General features: G+C 45.6%; 1 pseudogene; it reads left to right on the top strand.

Annotated features, from left to right (window-relative positions):
* The first annotated feature begins 107 nt into the window (after window positions 1-107).
* On the top strand, window positions 108-6,993 carry LOC106034375 (endogenous retroviral envelope protein HEMO-like; annotated as a pseudogene).
* Window positions 6,994-10,463: the final 3,470 nt, after the last annotated feature.

Below are 10,463 nucleotides of genomic sequence, written 5' to 3'. Positions count from 1 at the left end.
GGCGGGGCCGGCCGGCGGGGGCGGGGCCTGGAGTGAGCTCGGGGGGCGGGGCCGGGGCGGGGCCGGGACCGCTGAGGCGGCTGAGAGGCACCGAGCCGTTAGGGCTGGGAGTGCCCTCCGGCACCGCCTGGTCCAGCCGCCCCTACACCAGTGTCATCCGCTGAGCCACGTCCCTAAGCACCACGTCCGCTCTCCTTGACCACCCCCCAGGGGCTGAAAGACGAATCGCCCAGCCGCACTGAGCAAGGCATTGCTGCGCCGAACGCGCAAAAGGGCCGCGGCGATGCTTGCTTAAGCAAAAAGACTTCCCCGTTTTTACAAACATTCCTTGAGCATCTCCCTTGTCTACCTACGGAACTCATCTGGATAAAGCTGGTTCTGTGGTTACCAGCTCAGCACAACGCGACATTGTGAGCCAAAGGCGTGCGTAGCGAGGAAGACGCACAGCCTTCATCCCCACCGCCCTCAAGAGCCCACCGCCACCAAACCCCGCTCATGCGCGCAGGCCGGACCGCAGGGCGGCGCAAACCCCGGAACTATTTGTAATATGCCCTCCCTCCCGTTCTTTTATGGCTGTATGTTTATCCCTAACGATGCGGAGCGCGCAAGCTAGGTGGAGCTATCCCCATGGCGCCCGGCGTGTGTGTGCGCGCAGCGCTGGATAAACGTTCCTGTTTTATAACCGTCCCGAGGCTCTAGGGGCTGATTTCCCCAACTCGATTGGCACCCCAGGTGGGACCTTCCTTACAGGTCCATCGGGGTCGGTTAGGGTAGGGACCCTCCTTGGCGAGCCCCGGGGATTTCCCGGCGGAGGCCCCGTCCCTGAGCGACCACCTTGGGCTAAGGCAAGGAGCAGGCTGGTAGTGGCCCAGGTACGTATATGGGAAGGGAGACCTGTAAGACCTAAAGGAGACGTCCTAGGCAAGGTAGCAGTGTTTAGTGCTTACTCCTAAGGACTGGGGTTTGACTCCCCGGGAAGTTGTGGTAAAAGGTTTATATGGCTACTTGGGAGCTCCTGGCCATAGTGGCCGGAATGGGTTGTGTGCTAGCCATACTCCTTGCCATCTGTTGTAAGAAGTCGGTGCCGTGTATATTGTGCTAATTCTGAATATTTGTGACTACTGACTGTGTTGTGTGACTGAGAGGCGGCACAGCTGCGAAGCCAGCGTGGAGGCCTCGATCTGCGGTCCCACATACTCTGCGAGGAGGCCAGCAGGAGGTGGATGAAGAGAAAGTTAATTCTATGTTATTTTTATTACTGTCGTTACTTGGTATTATTGTTAGAATTTTTGGAAAATTGTATAAGTCCTCACTCGTCAAAACTTATTCCAGACTGACACAAAGACAGGTGAAGGCCAAGGTCTCCCGCTGAGACTCATGGTGACTGTCACCGTGACGTTTGCAGTAAAACTTGGCCACTTCAAGAGGGACCACGTGAAGTAAAGTGGGAGCTAAGTCCAGTAAGGAGGTTCCCACAAGATCTACCTTGGGGTGCATTTTGTTACATTGGCGGGAAGTAGTGGGGGAACCAGGGGGAACAGTAAACAAGAAAAGTCTGGTTAAGTATTGTAATCAGTGGTGGCCCCTGTACAAATTAGAGGACAGGGAAAAGTGGCCACCAACAGGGGGAACAGCTAAGGTAACAACAGCATATTACAGCTAATGTTATTTTTGAGGTGGGAAGTATCATATGCTGACATGTTTTTCACTCTTCGAAACCTTCCTGAATGGCAACGAGAATGTGGGACAGGAGTGCCCCAAGATCTCATGGCCCTAGCCCTAGAGAAGGAAAATAAGGGAGGGCTCAGATGTTGTTGTTCAGGTTGCAGCATAGGACAATGCTGCACTAATCAGGAAAAGATGAGGAGTTGACTTTGAGGAGTTTACTGATTTTTACGCCCCCTCCCTAAGCCAGAGAATCGGGAGATGAGCCTGAAAGGGAGGGATGCTCCTCCCGGCAGTCCCACGGCACCAAGAACCAGAAAACAACAAGGGGTAATTCAGGCTCCGCTAAGGGAAGCGGTAGGACCGGAAGGGGGACCAGTTCTTATCAAAGTACTGTTTTCCTCCTTTGACTTAGAAACTTGGAAAGGGGTGGCAAAAGGGTATCGTAATGACCCTCTGGGAGTGGCCTGCCATGTCCAATTTCTAACCAAACAGCATGGGCCTGACTGGGGTGACATCCAATTACTATTGGACCATATGACCGAAACAGAAAAACAGTTCATTCTTAAAACGTCTCTGGATTTGGCCCAAGATAAGATGGGAGGGGGTGATGTTAAGGAACATTTTCCCTTACAGGACACCCATTGGGATCCAAACAGAATGGCTGAGCGAGGGACGTTAGATGATTATAGGGATGGGGTTGCGAAAGCAATGGAGAGGGTGATTCCGAAAGCTATAAATTGGTCAGCCCTGTATGCTGTACGGCAGGGACATAAGGAATCACCATCAGAATTCCTGGATAAATAGTGGGATACTATGAGGAGACATACTCCTTTAGACCCCAGATCCAAAGTGGGAATACAGCAGTTGGTTTCATTATTCATAGGTCAGTCAGCAACAGGTATCCTTTGGAAATTGTAGAAGATGCGACTGACAGATAGTAGGAACCTAGAGACACTTAGATGCTGTTACATCTCTAACCCCCCTTGATGATGATTTTGTTACTGTAAAAGGGGCAGCTGGCCAGAGTGAAAAGGCATATTTCCTTAAACCCCTAAAATACACATTGGGAAAACAAGTGAGAATACACAAATTCTTGTACATGCTGAACTCTCCAAAACCTCTGCTGAGATGGGACTTGCTAGAGCAATTGGGGGCAGAAATAAAATTTGAATCAGGAAAAAATGAGTTTAAGGTAAAAGATGACCAATTAATAGAGATATTAAGTTTAGCTCGTCAGCGTCCCAGCTCAGACAGGGGTACCAAAGGGGATTAAAAACCAGGTTTATCCAAGGGTGTGGGCTACTGAAATGCCCAGACGAGCCCAAACCACCACCCCCTATAGTAATTAGGTTAAAGTCAGGGGTTCAGCCTGTAAGGATAAAGCACTATTCCTTAAGGATTGAAGACAGAAAGGGAATTCAACCGAGAATTGATCAATTTATCAAAACCGGGCTGCTAAAAGAATGTGAATCAGAATATAATACCCCTGTCCTGCCTGTAAAGAAACCAGATGGGAACTATCGGATTGTACAAGATTTGAGGGATGTAAATAAAATAGCTGAAGATTTGCACCCATTGGTGAGAAATTTGTACACTTTGCTCTTAAAATTAATTGATGAATTGGCTTGGTTTACCGTCTTGGATCTAAAGGACGCCTTCTTCTGCCTATCCCTTGCCTCAGACAGTCAGCCTATTTTTGCATTTGAATGGGAAAACTCTGATTCAGGAAGAAAAACACAACTAACATGGACTGTACTCTCCCAGGGGTTTAAAAATAGTCCCGCTCTTCTTGGGAATCAGCTTGCAAAAGATCTTGAACAATGGGAGCACCCACCCAGGAAAGGGGTGCTACTACAGCATGTAGACGACTTACTGATAGCCACCAGTGAAAAGGAACAATGAGAAAATTGGACAGTTAGTTTGTTGAACTTCCTCGGTCTTAATGGATATCGAGTCTCTCCACAGAAAGCCCAGATTGCCTTGCAACCAGTGACCTATTTGGGATATGAAATCATTGCCGGGCTGTGAACCCGGGGAACGGCAAGGGAAGGAGCCATTTGCCAGACTCCTGAGCCATGAACAGTTGAGGAGCTCCACATGTTCTTGGTGGAAATTTTGGAGAACCAGTATCATATGGCTGCTTGGAAATGATGGAGGCTGTGTATTCGAGCCATCCAGACCTGAAAGAAGAACTGTTGGAGGATGCTGAGGACACCTGGTACACCGATGATAGCAGCTTCGTGCGACAGGGCACGTGTAAAGCAGGATATGCGGTAACTACTGACCAGGTAATCGAGTCAGGAAGCCTTGATTCCAACACCTCAGCACAAAAGGCAGAAATAATAGTCTTAACCCGAGCTTTGGAACTAGCAAAAGGAAAGAAAATTAACAAATGGACAGACTGAAAATATGCTTTTGGAGTAGTGCATGCCCACGGGGCTACATGGAAAGAAAGAGGAAGTTGGCACTGCTCTGGCAGACAAAGAGGCCAAAAGGGTGGCGGAGGAAGGGGAGGCAGACATACAGTCTCTGATCCCAGACGGTAAAATCCAAACAGAATGCGAGCCTAAATATTCTAAGGAGGATCTGAAATTGATAGAGTATTTAGAAGGGAAGGTAGAAAAAGGGAAACGGGCCACCACACAGAATAAAACTGTGGTTCCCTTAGCTCTTCTATGGTCAGTAGTAATGTCTGAACATAGAAAGACCCATTGGGTTGCAGAAGCCTTGTATAAATACCTAAACCAACGGATAGTTGCATTGAATTTGTACACCACTGTTAGACAAGTAATGCAACAGCGCGAGATCTGCTTACGAAATAACCCTAAGACAGGTGTTAGGGCTCCATTAGGCCAGATGGGGAGAGGAAATTACCCTGGGCAGCAATGACAGATTGATTTTTCAGAACTGCCAAGAAAAGGAGGGTTTTGGTATCTGTTGGTTTTGACAGACACCTTTTCGGGCTGGCCAGAAGCATTCCCTTGCAGAACAAGTAAAGCCAAGGAAGTAACTAAAATATTACTGCAGGAGATTGTACCACGGTTTGTAGTCCCAGCAGTAATATCATCGGATAGAGGAGCACACTTTATCGCCAAGATAGTACAACAGATAACAAGATTGCTGGGGATAGATAGGCAATTACATACACCATATTGACCTCAATCAAATGGTCAGGTGGAAAAGGTGAACCATTTAATCAAGCTCCAAATTGTTAAGTTAGGACAAGAGGCTGGGATGCCTTGGCCACAGGCCCTGCCATTGGTGCTTTTAAGAATCTGCACAAAACCTAGAGCAAAGGAAGGGGTAAGTCCGTTTGAAGTTTTATACGGGAGACCATATCCGGTGCAGAAGGGGGTTTCTAGTCAAGTGGGATGTGAAGTATTAACAGGGTACTTGATAAGTTTACAGAAACAACTATGAGAAGCTGAGAAGCTGGTCCTAGGGAGTAGGGCAAGGGGGCTAGATGGTCCTGTACATAACGTATTGCCTGCAGATTATGTGTACGTTAAATCCCTCTCAGATTCACCATTGGAACCTAAGTGGGAGGGCCCGTTCCAAGTGCTGCTGACTTCTCACACTGCTATCAAGATAAAAGAACAAGCTCCCCGGATTCATCACACCCGGGTTAAGAAGGCACAGAAGCCATCCTGGACAATTAAGCAAACAGGACTGCTCTGACTATCGCTCAAGAAACAGAATGATTAATGTTTTGTTTGTAGTATGGGGCTTAGGGGTTGCCAGGGCATGGGAAGGAAATTTACATTTTAACAACACCGAGGGAATGGTGAATGCCTTAAATCTATCCTCTTGCTGGACATGCACAGCCCTCCCCAGAGGGAATATGGAATCTCCCCTTTTCGGAGTTCCAGTGTCCTATGCAAATTGGAGTTGGCCATATGACAATCTAAAAAATTCTACCCTGCCTACCGGGGAAAGCCTACTCTGGAGGGTGGGGGAATCCTGCCCTCCAGGACAGCAACTAAGCGAACTTCCAAATGGGGAGACCCTTTGTTGGGGCTTCTCATCCCCCTTACCAGCTAGAGGAACCCCGGTGCCATCTTACACTTGCGGAAACAATAGCATTCATTCTCTTAAATTTGAGTTACAGGAACTGGGGAAAACAATATTTATACAAAGGAAGAATGACACTGCCCCAAGAGTGGGACACTTTAAATTAAGTGCTCTTAATGGAGCAACCATATGCAGCAAGGATACCCAGTCAAACTCTTCAGGATGTCCAGCACCAATCATGGCAGGACTACTACTCAATTACTCCTATAGTTGTGTACCGGATGGATTATGGTGGTTATGTGGGGATGGCCATGCCAGAAAATCCTTGCCAGACCACTGGGATGGGACCTGTACCTTGGGGTATGTTATTCCTCAGAGCAGAGTGTTTAATCAGACAAGGCCACCAGCAGGATTATTACGGACATTGTGGAAAAGGACTAAACGCCACCTTCCATCCCACTAGTCGATAGGCCAACGGGTTATCACAGCTTTGTGCATTGGCTCATTCCGTCTCCGGGAGTGAGTGTATTAGAAAAGGCATTAGTAAATATTTCTGCCACATTGGAGAAAAAAGACAATTTTACCATAGACGCACTGAGAGCATTACAGGTTGAAGTGAGCTCTCTAAGTACTGTAGTACTGCAAAATCAAATGGCATTAGACTTGCTGACGGCCAAAGAAGGCGGAGTGTGCACTGTAATCAAAGTTGCTGCTCATACATAAAACAAGACAAAAGAATCGAGACAGATCTTGAGAAAGTTTGGGAACAATCAAAACACTTCCATCTAGCATCGATGGATGATACCATGTGGGTTTTTACAGAAATTTGGGATAAGCTTACCAGGTAGTTACCTAATTTTAGGATCAAGCAGCTTTCCCTCGCTTGCATTGCTATGTTATTTCTTGGGATTTTTATATTCTGTATTTTATGCTGTTTCCTTTTCCTATGTCATCAAACCAGGCGTAGCTACGAGGAATAGAAGAAGCACAGGCTGAGGCAAAGGCTAGAAGAAGGGAAGTATTTTCTAGACAGAAACGGGATAATCTGTCAAGGAGCTGCTAGATTAAAAAGAAAAGGGGGAATTGAGAGAAAGAAAGACTAATTGCTGTACTTGTAGTGAGGGGCCTAGAACTGAACACAGCACTCGAGGTGCAGCCTCACCAGAGCAGAGCACAGGGGAACCATCACCTCCCTGCTCCTGCTGGCCGCACTACTCCTGATGCAAGCCAGGATGCCACTGGCCTAAGAAGCCTCCTACGTGGGGAGGGCACGGGGGTGTGCTTTATTAGTAAATAAAGATGGGAGCTCAAAAATGTTGTGCTGTCTTTTTCTGAGAGGGGCTGGAAGTGCTCACACAACTTTAGGATGTTGTTCCACTTGTTTGCTGGGGCCTGGACCCCAAAAGCTCCTGCTCATCATGAGGAAGGCTTTGTGCCAAGGCTGCCACTGCATGCCCCGCTGCCAGCAGTGGACCTGGCTAGGACTTGCGTGCTGCTAACAACTTAAAAGTTTTACATCAAAAACTCGGAGCAGGCATCCATTTCCTCCTTCTGTGATAGAATGCCACACAGTTATATCAGTTACTCAGATCTAAGATGGCTCTAAGAGCTGTGGTCCAGAAGGAGGATTTGGCTTTTGGCTCCTTCTTGAAAGCTGAAGTTTCCCCATCGATGTGCCTGGAGCTGCACCAGCAGAACCGTTTGCTGAAGCAACCCTTGGCAAAACGATCTAAGACTAGATCAGCTTCCTGGACAAGAGCTGTGCTCGCTGTTACTGTGTGGCAACAGGAACTACCACCTCCTCATCCTCTGCTCTCCACACATGCCAAAAAAAATCCTTTTACCACCTTAGCTTAGTCCTGGTCACAAGCACCTTCTCCAGGGGAGGATTTTTTTTTTTTTACAACCCTATTAAAGAAAGATTGCAGATGTAGACCTGCCCTCAGTTCCTGCTTGCTAGGGCCAGGCGGAGCTTTATTCCACCTGCTGACAACCTCTTTGTGCACTATAAGGAAGCCGAGTTGCCTTGCTAAGGGTTCTGCGATCTGCTTTGAGCACCTGGTATTTTGTTAGGTCTCATTCTAAAACATGTCATAGAAGGATATATATCTCTATATATGTATTTACACACACACACACACACATATGTATATATATATGTAAAATGAAGCTAAAGTTCTCCTGTGGATACAATTGCCCATTTATCACGTTTCATTTCTCAAATGTCTGCATCTGAAAAAATTACTCAAGCCTTTTTAATGTTTACTTCTTGCTCTTTAGAGGAAGTTACAAATGTATAAACAAAGCTGCATAGATCGTGTCTTCCTGTAAATTGTATGTAATTGTGGAAAGTCCACTGGGGTGTTCTGGGGAAATTTTGATGTGGCTTTGCAGTTTTCCGTTGCGCTTTAACTTGCAACTGAAATGTTAAACACAGACATTTACATGTGTGTTAGGGAATACAAAAATTTAGCTGCTACCTGGAAGCGAATTGTGCCCTTTCAGAAATACACACTCTGATTGTAAGATACAGGCTTTAATTTCCTGCCTGTACCAGACCATGCAGTGTGGAATGTTTTGTGTAAAGTGATCTATGCAGTGTCTCACTGGCATCTCTGGAAGGGTTGGGAAAAACAGATCTGCAATGAGATTTTCAGTACCTTAAGCCTGAGATATTTTATTTTTCCAGGGCTTGCACTCTTGACTATGTTTCCTACATACCTTTTAACTTTAACAGAAATGATCTACTGTCTCTGGGATGTGTCAGTAATAAACATACACATACAACCTCGAACATCAAAAAAAGAGAAGTCTACAGACTGACAGATGCCCAATTCCTGCTGTCTTGTAAGAGGCAGAAAACACCCAGACCCAGCCTTGTGCTGAGGAAATGAACATTTATAATTCTCTATTTCCAGCACTGCAGACTCAATGATAGATTTCCTAGTTTTTGTCTCTGACTTCAAATAAAAAAAAATATTTCTGCATGAGTTTCTGAGAAGCAAGTTCTGAATATATATGCATAGGAATATCATGGGTGACCACTTTAAGGTATTTTATGTAGCAAACCCTCTTAATTTGTTTTCCCGTGTAAAAAATGGGAATAAGTAAAGGGCTCTGTGATAATTAATAAACCGAGAGCTGTTCAATTAAAAACAAGATCAAAAAATCTGAACGTTTGGTTTAAGAATTGCTTCACAAGAACACAAAATACTTTGTCTAAACATCATCAACTGTGACAGGATATATGAAAAAACAAGCCAAGCTCCACTCGCAGCTATCTTTGTCTGTCTCAGAATAGAGGTTTAGCTCAAACTGCAAGTTTAACACCGCCTGTGACAGGCTCCAAACATTTATTAATCTGCAAGTCAAATGGATCTGTAGGTTATGAGCACTTTTAGACTGGAGTTACCTGTACATTAGTCACTACATTGCCTTGACTAGCTCATAAATAATAATAAATATATCTGAAAGTGAATTGATGGTCATCCAGAAATACAAGAAATATAGTTCTTGGATGTGTATATATAAATATATGTGCATTTTTATAGCCAATTCCAAGTGTTTGTTGTTTACAACTATGCTAAAACATTATACAGTGCCCAGGTGGGATGAAACTACTTGAGAGGATTTTATATGAAAGACACACCCGAAGTCAAGGACTTTTTTTTTTAAACAAGCATTACTTACATAGATGTTTCAGGGCTAGACAAAAATTGTTTCATCACTGTATTATATTAGAATCTCATTTTATCTTGCTATGACCAACTTGATATATCTGGATCTTTGTGACTCAAACCATATTTTGGCTTTTATCTCAGCACAGTAAAATGTATACATTTAAATAGACAAAAACACCATCCCAGTAATTCAATGAGTGCTTTACCCAGCATAAACTATGACAGTTTAAGAGATCGGTGTGATTAAGAAAGCTTAAGCGCCTCATAGGTACCGCCTGTTGTGCATGCTCTTATCTCACAGTAAGCGAAAGCACGATAGCATCTTGCATGCTTCAAAGTCCCAATGCAAATTACTTTGTGGTATGTGGTTCCTGTAACCTGGCTCTGCATGCAAAGTATCTGAGGCAGGGCTAAGTAATTTGCCTGCCGTTAATGGCACTTCCCAGTGGAGGACCATGGTTTCGGTCGCTTGTCACCTCACAAAATTTCAGGTTTCTTAAGTTTCATGACTATTATCTGCTTTGTGATATTTCTTCCAAGTTTTTAAGTTTCAGCTCAGTTTCCAAGGATGAGTCTAGGAAAGAACACACCTACTCTGGACTAGCACCTCCTGGCATTTTGCCAGGGTGATTGAATAGGTACCTAAATTATGCCTTTTCCTGTCTTTCGAGAAATTCCTCTGTCTAGCTAGGCCAGGATCAGCAGGCTCTGGGTCTCTGCACTGGAGACAAGGTGGTGTCAAAGGCTGAGGGTGCCAAGTGCAGGAGCAGGGTGGGGATGGCGGCGCACGGCCTGGCAGCCTTGGGTGGCATGCTGGGTGCGGGCTCCCCTGTCCTACACAGTGGCAGTAGGTGAGGGGGAGCTGCCTGGGTCAATGCTGCTGAAAGACTGTGAGGACAACTGAAAATGTAATGGCCTGATTCTCCTTGAGTTTTGAGCTTCCCCCTGAACACAAAAGCCATTGATCTCGTGGGACTCATATAACCCTCTTTCCTCCCTTCCATGTGTCTCAGCCATAGGATTTGTACTCTTCCTCCCCACATAAAATGTGCATTTGTAAAGGATTATTCTTAGGGAAAAGGAGTGGTCCTTGTGCCATGGGGA

Source organism: Anser cygnoides, chromosome 14 (genome assembly GCF_040182565.1).
Source record: "Anser cygnoides isolate HZ-2024a breed goose chromosome 14, Taihu_goose_T2T_genome, whole genome shotgun sequence".
NCBI classification, from domain to species: Eukaryota; Metazoa; Chordata; class Aves; order Anseriformes; family Anatidae; genus Anser; species Anser cygnoides.
The sequence above is the reverse complement of the archived record's forward strand: the minus strand, read 5'-3'. Positions and strand labels throughout refer to the sequence as shown.